Source organism: Schistocerca nitens, chromosome 2, assembly GCF_023898315.1.
Source record: "Schistocerca nitens isolate TAMUIC-IGC-003100 chromosome 2, iqSchNite1.1, whole genome shotgun sequence".
NCBI classification, from domain to species: domain Eukaryota; kingdom Metazoa; phylum Arthropoda; class Insecta; order Orthoptera; family Acrididae; genus Schistocerca; species Schistocerca nitens.
In genome coordinates this window covers 95599892-95611904 of record NC_064615.1, presented here as the reverse complement: position 1 = coordinate 95611904, position 12013 = coordinate 95599892, and positions in this window count along the sequence as shown.

Here is a 12013-nt window from a genome sequence, read left to right as displayed (position 1 = left end):
GGAAGGTGTTCGACCTAAATAAGTTCATAGGTAGTGAATGAATTCTGTAGGGAGGAGGTTGTTTTGTAACCTCTACACAGTGTGGCAGCTGTGCAGTCCCAGCTGTGTGAGATCTTTTTTCCTTTACAGGTCTCACTCATTCTTCATCTTTCCTATCCACTAAAATTTCGGCTCTTACTCTCAAATACTAAAATCTTCCGGTATGACTATCAAGCCAGCATTAAGCTAATGAATTCTGTAGGGAGGAGGTTGTTCTGTAACCTCTACACAGTGTGGCAGCTGTGCAATCCCAGCTGTGTGAGATCCTCTTTTCCATTTCAGATTTCACTCACTCTTCATCTTTTCTATCCACCTAAAATTTCGACCTCTTCTTTCCAACAGCCCGCATCTCGTGGTCGTGCGGTAGCGTTCTCGCTTCCCACGCCCGGGATCCCGGGTTCGATTCCCAGCGGGGTTAGGGATTTTCTCTGCCTCGTGATGGCTGGGTGTTGTGTGCTGTCCTTAGGTTAGTTAGGTTTAAGTAGTTCTAAGTTCTAGGGGACTTATGACCACAGCAGTTGAGTCCCATAGTGCTCAGAGCCATTTGAACCATTTTTTTTTGTTCTTTCCAACACATTAAATTTTCCGTTATGGTTATCAAGCCAATAATAAACTAATGAATTCTATAGGGAGGAGGTTGTTCTGTAACCTCTACACAGTGTGTCAGCTGTGCAGTTCCAGCTGTGTGAGATCTTCTTTCCTTTTCAGGTCTCACTCATTCTTCATCTTTCCTATCCAACAAAGTTTCGACTCCTTCTCTGCAATACAAAAATTTTCCGTCAAGGCTATCAAGCCATTCTATCCACCCATTAGTGAAGAAAATACATAATGTGACAAACCTAAAAGTGACATAAACAACAGAGAAGTATGATGTAATTAAGATACAAAGTACAAAGTTGTTGTTTTATTGGAAATGGTCCACCAACAGTAATTTAAAAAAGATATACAATTTCGTGTACAAGCAGGATCTGAAGTGGCAGTGAAAAATTTGTATGCATTAAAGCTGACTAATTAATAGTAAAAGAGATTGCTTAGTGTTATGAAAAATATGCAGGTAAGTTGTAAGAATGAACTCACCTTCTGCAGCAAGGAATTGCAGTGTAATAGAACTGAACAGTGTTTGTGGTTGAGACGTGAAGGACACGTCCTTGAAATATTTATAAGGTTGGAACTGGCCATTATTTGGTGTAGTGTGTGACAGGACACACCTACACGTATTGAGGTTATGATTCGGAGGCGTGAATGCGACCATAGGTACCCTTATGTTAGATGAGACAGAGCAGCACATGGTGTCCCATAGGTTTAAGGAATTTAGCATTACGCTCGTCCATAATTACTTAATGCACTTTAGTGGTAGGTCGAGAGAGACTACCTGCGGTTTCAGCGTCCGATCGAGTGGAAATGGATTGCCACGTGAGCAACCTGATCAGCGGCAATACAATATAGATATGAAATAAATGTGCTATCCTATGCTTTAAATTTTGATGTAGTGAGTATTACTTAAGTGGAGAAGACCAATAAGTAGATTTAGTCGTCAACTAAACGTAGTGTGTTTTGAACACAGAACCGTACTATTACCACAAGTTTCTCAAATGTACAAAGAAGCTGAGAAGACAACTACTAATCAGATATACTCATACTATCTCTAAGAATAAGGTAATCGAAGATGAGTCAGCTAAGTAAATAAAATACAAATGTATCAGGAATGTACCGAGCATAGGTTCAGTGTACCAGCCCAGAAATAATAAAATGAAATTAAATAGAATTTATGATTGTATGCCTTGAGCATAAATTTTCTCTAGTACATGACTAACGGCGTTTTGAGCCATTTGTTTATCGATTTTATGACAGTTAAGTAACCGCAAGAGTAAAATTGAAAAAGTTGTGTTAACTTTGTTCGAGTAACATATTGAAAGATAAAATGTATATATCCCCATTTCATTGTGACCCACCCTTAGGTATTAAGTGAACAGAGTCTGAGGCACCCTTTTTGTTTGTTCTACAGGACAAACCAGATAATGGCAGCCTGGTAGCTGCGTGAAAGCGTGGAGTGACTTGGACACAACTCACAGTGACCCCTCCCCTTTCCCCATGTAATTTAGAGTGAACGTGAAGGACGCACACCATAGCAACTTCCCCTCCTCTACCCTTCCCAATGGAAGTGTGGAACGCCAGCCAAAGCGGCTACAACCACGTGTGTAAAAATCAATTGTGAAAATTTTCTTTCAGGTTTAGAAAAGACTGCTAAGAGATAATCATCTGTTTATGTATCATGTTATTTTCTTTGAATTTGTGTATGTAAAAATGTATTTAATGTATTTAATGGATCTAAGATTTTCATAATTTTTCAATTTGTATGTGTTTGTTGGTCTAAGGCAATATGTATGCCAAAATATTTCATTTACTTTGCTTAAAATTTTGAGTAATGACCTTGTTTAAATTATTTGTGAACTTTTCTTTCAGGTTTAGAAAAGACTGCTAAGATATAATTATCTGTTTATGTATCATGAATGACTGTGTTATTTTCTCTGAATTTGTGTATGTAAAAATGTATTTAATGGATTTAAGATTCTCATAATTTTACATATTTTAAGCGTTTGTCTGTCTAAGGCAATATGTATGCCAAAGTGTTTCATTGATTTTGCTTAATTTTTGAGTTATAATGTTGCTTATTAAGCAGTGAACATGCCAGCAATTTAAATAATTGAAATAGGTAATCAGTTTTCTTTTAATATTTCTATATGTTTACATTTAAATTTTAATTTTCATAGAGAGTTAAGCTGTAATCTTGCTTCCCTTTTTGTAATTAATTTTTTTTCATGTACTTTCAAAAAAAATTAAGTAGAGGGTGATGTAGGGAAGCAGCCTACTCACGCCGTATAAAATTCACATCAGTCTTTCCATTGTGTGCCAGCCTAGTCTGCTGTAACTAGCTCTGACATCATAGATGTTGTGCAATACTTTAAAAATCAAGTAAATAACCTGAAACGTTTCTATCATGTCAGGAGTAATACTACATCAATATGTGTTGAATATCAGTTCAATAGCTTTAACCATTTTCGAAAGTTGGACGTTCGTCTGTAAAAATTATTGGCGCAACAGAAAAGAGCTAGAAAGTTAAAAATTTATATTTAGATTCCTTTTGCATAATAATTTAGTAGAAACAGTATTCTGGATCTCACAAATTAAAATTTGAGTTGAAATTCATGATTTTCTGGTTTTTGTCTTAGAAATTAAGGAAGCAAGATAGATTAAGTAGGCGAATAAATAAAGCTAGGAAGTTTAAATTTAAGTAGAAGGGAGATCCGCTATAATCATAAAGATGTGAGAAGTTTCAACTGAATAACTATAAAACTATAGCGATTGGAGAAAGGGCAATTTCAGAGCTTGTCTACTGCGTGTAGTGTAATTAAATTAATTCTCTCGCCAGAAATATTTGACTTAGCCACGTCAGACTTTTATTGTGATTACTTACCTATGTGCTGATTGCACATTTAAATTGAGAGCTTCATCGGCCATCAGCAAAGGAAGCAATGATTTATTCAATAACTTAAAGTGGTGCATTAATTGCTCAGCGGCTAGTTGGGAGAGCGGATTTGATCAGGCGTTCCCTTAGCCGTCTGCACCGCGGCTTTATATATAAGAACGCTACATGCGAAAAAAGGCCCCAGTTCTCTCCAGACGCTGATTAGCACACCACCTGTGCCGGGAGTCGCGTCGCGTCGGTATCATTGCTATAAACAGCCTCGGATGCCGTAATAAGTTACTCGGGATACGCGTAACCATGAAATCGTTTTCGAGTGAAGTGTTATTTCTGGGATGACTTTAATGTCCTATCTTCAGTTTGAGTACGTCGTATTTTCACGTGCCGCCGCAGGACAGACATTCTACAATTATTTAGCGTGGTGTTTGGTGAACATTATCATCAAATTATGGCGAGCATTCACTTAAACACTTAATTTGAACAGTTATAGTTGCATCAGCGCATTAGACTCTCATCTGTTCAGGTAGTTGGATTGTGTGGATCCTTTTTTGGTCTGTGACTTTCAGAAAATAGTGAACATTTTAGAGAGAATCCTTTTTGATTATGAATCCCAGACAATCTCCTTAATTCCTCAGAGCTATAAGCTGTAGCTATAAATGTATTTTCTCAGATGAAGTGGGCACTAGGAATTCTAATTACAGGCTTCACGTTTTGCTAATCACTTTCTGGTTGCCAATATTGTAGTTAGAGAGCCAGTGTTGAGAATGGCAAACAACAGTAATAAATAAATAACGGGAACAATATATATACAATTAAATCCACCCGCTGCCCCACAGTAACCACACCATTTCATTAACTCTCAACAGAGAAGAATCGGTGCACAATTCCTCAGTAGCTCCAAACATCATGTACAGTAGCTTTGTCATAATTTACCGAGGCTCATGCAGAGGAACCTATCCGAAAATATGATGTAGATCATTGACACAAAAATCTTAAGACTTGAAAAGTATATTCGAATGAGAGCTGCCTGTCTCACATAAACACATTGATGCTGCCTTGTTATAAAGATAGAAAAAACATCACATGTAAAGGGACACTAAAAATTTTGCAGTGGATACATGAAGATCAGGAAGTATGGCAGCTCCACATTTCGGCTGGATAAATGTGGTAGTTTAGGGACACGCAAGTCGCTGAAGTGGCGTACAGTAGAAAGGCTTACACCGGGCCCGTCTTCCACAAGAATTTATTATTATACTTACTGACACTGGGCTCATCACTGTATCGAGTGCAAACGCAACCCAAATTTACACTTTCACAGCTTTTACATGTGGAAGCAAGTGAGCTGAAAGATGATTTAGTACCTGTTGAAAGCCTCTCACAGCAAACTCAGAAATTGCCAAACACATCAGAATTCCACTATTCTTGACATCGCCATACCAATTCAGATCAGATCCTATGTCACATCCACAAAAATAGAGACAGGTTACTTTCTATAATAGGTATAAGATACGTGGAAGCCTAAGTCATTAGCACAGCAGTCACAGAATAATAGACATTCTCAACGCAAGGAGCCACAGCAGTTGTGTACCAAAAAGGAAGAAGCAACTAACGCAGAAAAGGTTAAAATGGAGCTGTTGGCCATATTTAGACACTACTATTACACAGCGCGAATCGACTAAAAGCTGCGCCGGGAATATTGCGGATATGGAAAGTGCTACTGATACTCGGTTTCCTCATAATGGATTAGTAGTCGGGGGCTGGTACTGTCAGCCGATAAACAGATTGTAAGAATACTGAGAAAGAGTATTTTTTGTGCAAACATACATTTTTAAGTGGAACAATGCCTACTGATATTATGAAACTAATCGTAGGGTAAATCAGAATGTCAGTGGTGTTTGTTGCAGGATTCTAGTGCGAATTGTTCGCGAGATATTGTATTTTGAAAAGTTTCCACGCCGACATTTGTACAAAACCTGCGGCAACACGCACTAAAGAACAACATAAGTGATTACCCTAGGTTTACGGATTCCGACCAATATCGAGAAAACAGACCATCGTAGCTTGTGTTCAAATGACCACCGGTACTGGCAATTCGCACTTCCGGTTTGGTATGGAACGACTGCTGCACACTTGCTAGCATTTCAGCGGAGATGACCGTCCAGGCTGCTGTAATACGTCGTTGCATATCATCGGGTGCAGTTGGTATGTCCTTGTAGACGGCATGTTTCAGCTTTCCGCACAGAAAATAATGTACAGGTGCCAATCCGGAGAACTGTCCAACCAGGGTACAGGTCCACTGCGTCCAATCCATCGATCTGTAAACAGTTTGTGAAGACATGCTGTTGTACTTCGTGCACTATGAGATAGATAGCCGTCATGTTGGTAGCACAGGTTCATTCTAGTCTGTAGAGGATTGTCTTCTAGCATCCGTGGAAGACGGTCTTTTATGAGGCTGCGATGGTTGTGCGATTTCAGTAATCCAGCCATCAAAGATAGGTGTATGAGTCGATGGTTCACTATCCAACACCACACGTTTACTCAACACAGACGTTGATGTTCCACCTGTCGAAGCCAACGGGACTGTCTAAAGAACAATAATGCATGTTTCGACAGTTTACCTGGCCATGATTGTTAAATGTGTCTTCAGCACTAAACAAGATGCATGATACATCTGGAGTATCCTGTCTTCAGTCCATGTACAGAAGTTAACGCTATTATCGTAATAGTTCCCGTTAGCTCTTGATGGATAGAGATGTGACAGAAATGGAACCTATGTCAATGAAGAATGTGCAGGACAGTTGCCTCCCTCATATCGATCCCTCGTGCGATTGTGCAGGAACTAATGTGTGGATCAACTGCAACAGCAGCAAAAACATTACATTCTCCTTCTTCTATCATAACTTGCTTCCTTCTATTACGATGACTAGGTGTTACACCACCAGTCTCACTTAAATTAATGCCAGTACCCGTCTTTACTCTTCCGCTGTATGACAAGTAGATTGTGGAATATCTCTAAATTGTAATAAAAGTGACACTCTAGTGATTATACAGAGTTGATATTCCTGAAATACACCGTCTCACCTTTATCGATGGTAATGTTGTAGGCTGAAGCTGTTGGAGGATCTCAGTAATAGCGATGTGATTTTAGAAGGGGAATAGTCATAGGCTGAGGCGTGAATTGGAATTTGTATCAGTGGGGGTGACGTACCAAGGTAATCAGTGCAGCTGTGGTAGCCGTAGTACCAGTGTGGCACAACGGTTATCTCATCTGCCTAATATACAGGAGATCCGCATTCGAATCCAGGGGCTGGTTCAAATTTTAATTCATCGCTTCAGCCTAAGTATTGCCATAAACTCAAAGTATCTCCGTTCCATCTCTATGTGGGTTAGCTCCTTCTCCAGTTCTAGTTCTGAGTTGTCAACTTACCTGTCACCGAAATTATATTCTCACGTATCAGTAATTCATTTACAACATAGGGCGTCAGAGTAATATTGAGTTTACCTTATCTCACTGAAGTTTGGTTCACCATGTCCTTCTATTAATGCTTTATTGTAGTAAATTGAGAATTTTTTGACCTCTCGTAAAAATGACAGGCAGTTCACTAATTATCTTGGCCCACGTTAAGGACCAAAATGTAGTAAACTGAAAAATCATATCTGTGGAGCGAAATAACCTGCAGATTATTAACAAGATCGCCGTTCCCTGGAAACCTAAAATTAAGTGACATCAGTGACGAAGTGAAACATAACAGAGGTGGGGTATCAGGTAACATATTGATGTGCGAATGGACAAATTGTTGAAAAAAGATGTATTAGCTATTATTACTGTTCTTCTTCTGTGGAACGATTTGACTGGGTGTGGATACGGCTCTGTTATTAAGGGGATCATACGTCATGTAGTCAAGTTAGCTGCAGCCCTGGGTCGAAATGGCGCGCCGATTATGAGCTGTGTGGTAGCGAGTCGAACCGCCACCTCAGTGTCCCGTGGTTATGCAGTGATGGCACGGAATGGAGCCCATGTTGACAGGTCGCCGTGGGTTCCCTATTCAAAGCAGTGTTTCACGGAGCCGGGAGGCAAATGTTGGTCAAGGAAATTCCAGTGTTCAGTCTAGTGCTTCATCCACCGGCCCAAGACTCTAAGGATCCGTCCATTTAAAGCTGAAAAGGATAAGAATAAGAAACTGACGGTGTATTTTAGGATAGGAGTAAAAACCAAAATTAAAGACAGTGACTGATTAGACAATGGGGGGAAAAGCCTCCACGTCTTCTTGCTTTCACACCGACTTTCTTCACTTATCTCTCTGCTAAGTTCACGGACTCCTTGAGTTTCTCCACCTCCCGGCATTGTCATTGGCGGACTAAATTTGCAATGCCACCCAATGACTGATAATCGGTTCATGATCACGCCTGCCATTGCCCAGTGTAACTTTTCTATCTTGAATGCGCTGGTGTGTAACTTGAGAACTGGCGTCTTTGTCAAGTTTTCACAGTCAAAGCTGTGCCCAGCGCTGGTAGCACATTTTTCCAAAGTTTTTGTGCATTCTAGTTGCTGTAAAAGTAGCCACACAACACTTCCTTACTAAGGCTGTCGTGTATAACGCCTTCATCTACAAGGTGAGGTACACGATTCAGAAAAAAAAAGTATTTATTATCTGGCTAACAATTTTTTACACAGGCTGACTTCTCTGTCACTTCTATACTTTCGCACATCTCCCTGTGCGAGTTCTTGGTGCTTGTGTCTAGCCTGCAGGGGTCCTTCAACTATCGGCACATGTCTCACTTTTTAAGGTAGCTGCTACCAGCCAGAAGTTTCGCTTACTTTCAGGCTGGATTCCTGTAGCTTTTTTGTTTACACTCTATCTTATGGGCCTGCAGGGGTCCACAGTTATTTCCGTGCTTCTAATTGTCCTCCAGGCTCTTCACAAATTGTCAATTATTAAGTGAAGCAAGGGCATCCTCCAGTATCCTCCAACGTCCGCTACTGAGGCGCTTGCGCTGCTGTGGCAGAATCTCCCTTCGTCCTCGGCCGCTGGCGCTATGTGTCTGCGAAAGTGGCCACTGGCGGAAGTACAGCATTATTTTTAGTGAAGGCCTGGTAGGGTCCATATCTGTTTCATCTTGGTCCTCCACAGTTAATTTAACACAAAAATTACGATCACCAACTGTAAATTAATTCCTCTCCAATTCCTCTCTCAATCCTGATTAACATGTGTATTGTGGTCAAGAAGCTCTGTCACAGGCTTCTCCTAAACAGATGTAACTTCCACTAAATCACAAACACTGAATGACACCGACAGCTTGAACAGTGTTCAGCATTAACAGCAGACTGGGATACAGGAATGCGAGTTCATTATGTTTCTTAAAGACTTTAGCAGCTTCCCTCTAGTACCTATCTCCTTTCCTGAACTATCCTTTAATTTTTCAACCCTTTGTTTAAGACTTCATGATATTGCAGTATGGTTTGCCAACTGCTCCTGAATGTGACTCACAATTTCCTGACTTGGAATAGCGTCTAATCTGTCTGATAAATCTGCCTCATCCCTTACTTATTCCTCTCCTAAAACTTCAAAATCCCCTTGCAATTATTTCTTCTGCTCATCTAGAGGCTCTTTTAATTTACCATGACTTCACTGCTGCAAGAAGACTATCTTCTGCAGAAGAGATCCTTTTCATGTTGCGACCGAACCGCCGAATCTTTCCATCAGTAATTGGGGTATGTTCTCAACTGACTCGGTTGTTTTAACCCCCTCCACTGACGGAATGACCCGCTTCCTAATTCCGTATGTATAAAAGCAATACGGACTTGTAGCTGTCACGCCTTTGCGCTTACTGCTACGTATTTTAACCATAAATAGCTCAGTCCTAATGGTAAGAGGTAGTAGTGAATTCACGTTGTTAATATTTGAATACAGCACAGCTGCCACAAGCTCACCTCACTTTTACTCCACTCCTACCCTCGCCATTGCACCACATTAACTAGGTGCTACGTGGACCTTGCTAAATTCACTTGCGTCTACATTTTTGACCGTTACTCGCCAGTATTTGCCTAATGATTAGTACACTCCTAACCGGACTATTTCCCAAAGAGCTGTGATGATTGAACGGGTTCGATCCACGGCCTACAGTGCCCTACAGTTCACACGGTAACACTGCCTACCTGACCCACTTAACTTGGTAGTGAGCTTATGTATCCAATCACCACTGCTAGCAGCAGTGGATAATCCTATCAGCACGACGAGAGCAGCAGACTTACCGTCGAATCCTCCTGAAAATACTTATAACTACGGTCGCCAGCTCTGAAGGAGCAAAAGAATAAATCAATTTTTGGCTCGTTTCAAAGTGAAACGGCTTGAGTTAAATTTAAACTTAATTCTGAATATTACTATTTCTGATCATTCTAGGTGATTCTACAAAGAAAATACTCTCTCAATTTCTGTGAGTTGGCTTGGTAATTACTACCAAGACAATTTATGCAACTTGGGTTAACAAAATTCTATCCTTCAACTTATTTAATGATTTTGGATATTACTCTTTGGACAACTGATATAGAATTAGTTAAGTGACTTTACTTGAAAGGTTACTCAGAAAAATTTAAGTAACTATAAATAGGCGACTCATTCTGGTGTGACCATTGCTCTTTTCAACATTCTTATACGCTAAAGTATTCTACAACGAAAAGAATTGTAAATGAAAGAGGCGATGGTGGCCTCAGTCTGATTTCACTATACTATGTTTGGGGTTACTACACTTTACAATGAACAACATGCGTCGTAATTTTACTCATTACTATATTCAGTCTTCTGCACTTGCATAAAAGAAAACTGGTATTCTCCTTTTACATGTATAGAAAGTTCGACTTAACAATTGCAAGCAGTCTTGCCTTGGGTAGACGTGTCGGTGCTGGTGGTGAGACGCAGGTGGCTAACGCGGCTCTTCACGCCTCATGCCCTTAATGGCGGCTGGAACTACGAGCTGTAGCACTCGTATAAGCTACTGCACGTACGCCATAAAATCTGGGCGTAGTAACTCTTACAATCAGCCCCAGTGGCATAGAGACGGCTTCAACAACCATTCGTCGCGTTGTACTCCACAAACGGCGACGATATTCGCCTCTTCGCTGTTGCACAATCGCTTTTGCGTGAGCACAGTTACGCACGTCCGATCACGTCAACACTCCACAGGCCATCTCATTGTTCAGTCCCTGTGTCTCCAGCTACCCCTAGCTACGCTCGTATCACCAAGAGTGGGGGCGTTCCCCTACCACCTTTTTACTGAAATCATTTAGTATTTAAGAATATTTATATCTATTACCCTGGAGTTCATACCAGTCATAATGATTTACTACTAGCGCTTTACAACATTAAATTATACAGTAATAACTTATAATTACCAAGAAAAAGAATACATTTGACTCCGAGAGCTTAGTGCATTGTCTGACAGGCAGCGCTAATTCCCAGTTTCGCCAATAGATGGCATCAGGGTGCACTCCCTGGCAGTCTCACACCAGCGCGCCCGTTTCCGACGCGCGGGCTCTAAATTACTGTCAGCCCACCATCATTTCAGTTCCGTTACACATGCCCCACTTCTTAATGAAGTATCTAACAGTGATAATTCAATAAGAAGTCTCTCCTATAATGAATCTGAAATGTTCGTTAAGCTTTTTACCAAGGGTTTTCCCTTTCTTACTGATACACCTCGATACTTGTATTACATATTTAAAATTAAACACCAATTCTTTCTCTCTTTCCTGCTAAACATTACATAAATGATTTACATATATTCTTTCCAATTTTCTTGCTTCTAAACACAATACACTTTAAACATCTTTTTTACAAAAAATTTTAAATACACTTCTTTTATCTCAGGCAAGTAAAACACACGTTATGCGCCTATTACTTTATAGCCCGTCCTTTTCACTTTACCTCCTCACTTTTCTACCTCTTCCACAACACTTATTTACACATCTATTAAGACTTTCTTAGAAGCTCAGTCTTCCGCAGTCTGTTTAGTCTCTACTTAACCTAGAAGTTTCATTAGAATACTGCAACATATGTTAGTGAACATTTACCTTTCACATAGAACAAAAGAAACAAAACTATTTACATATTGGTTTACTTTAATATTTATTTATATATTTATTTTCAATCTGGTAGAATTCTTGGTTCATACCTTTTGAGATCCACTATGTTTCTTACTCCCAGGCGTTTGCCTGTTAATGGGTACTCTAAATAATAAGCATTCACATTGGGTATGGACACTATTTTAAATGGTCCATTATATATATATTTAAATTTGCTGATCTCATTATTAATTTCACTTGACTTTTCATGTGTTTTTACAAGAACGAGATCACCTATTTTGAATTTAGGATTCCTTACTTTTTCGTCGTGATGACGAATTCTCGCATCTGCTTGTTTTCTCATCTTGTCTTTTACTAAGTTCTTTTTACTATCATAATCTAATTCAACTCTATCTGGAAATTCTAGTAGG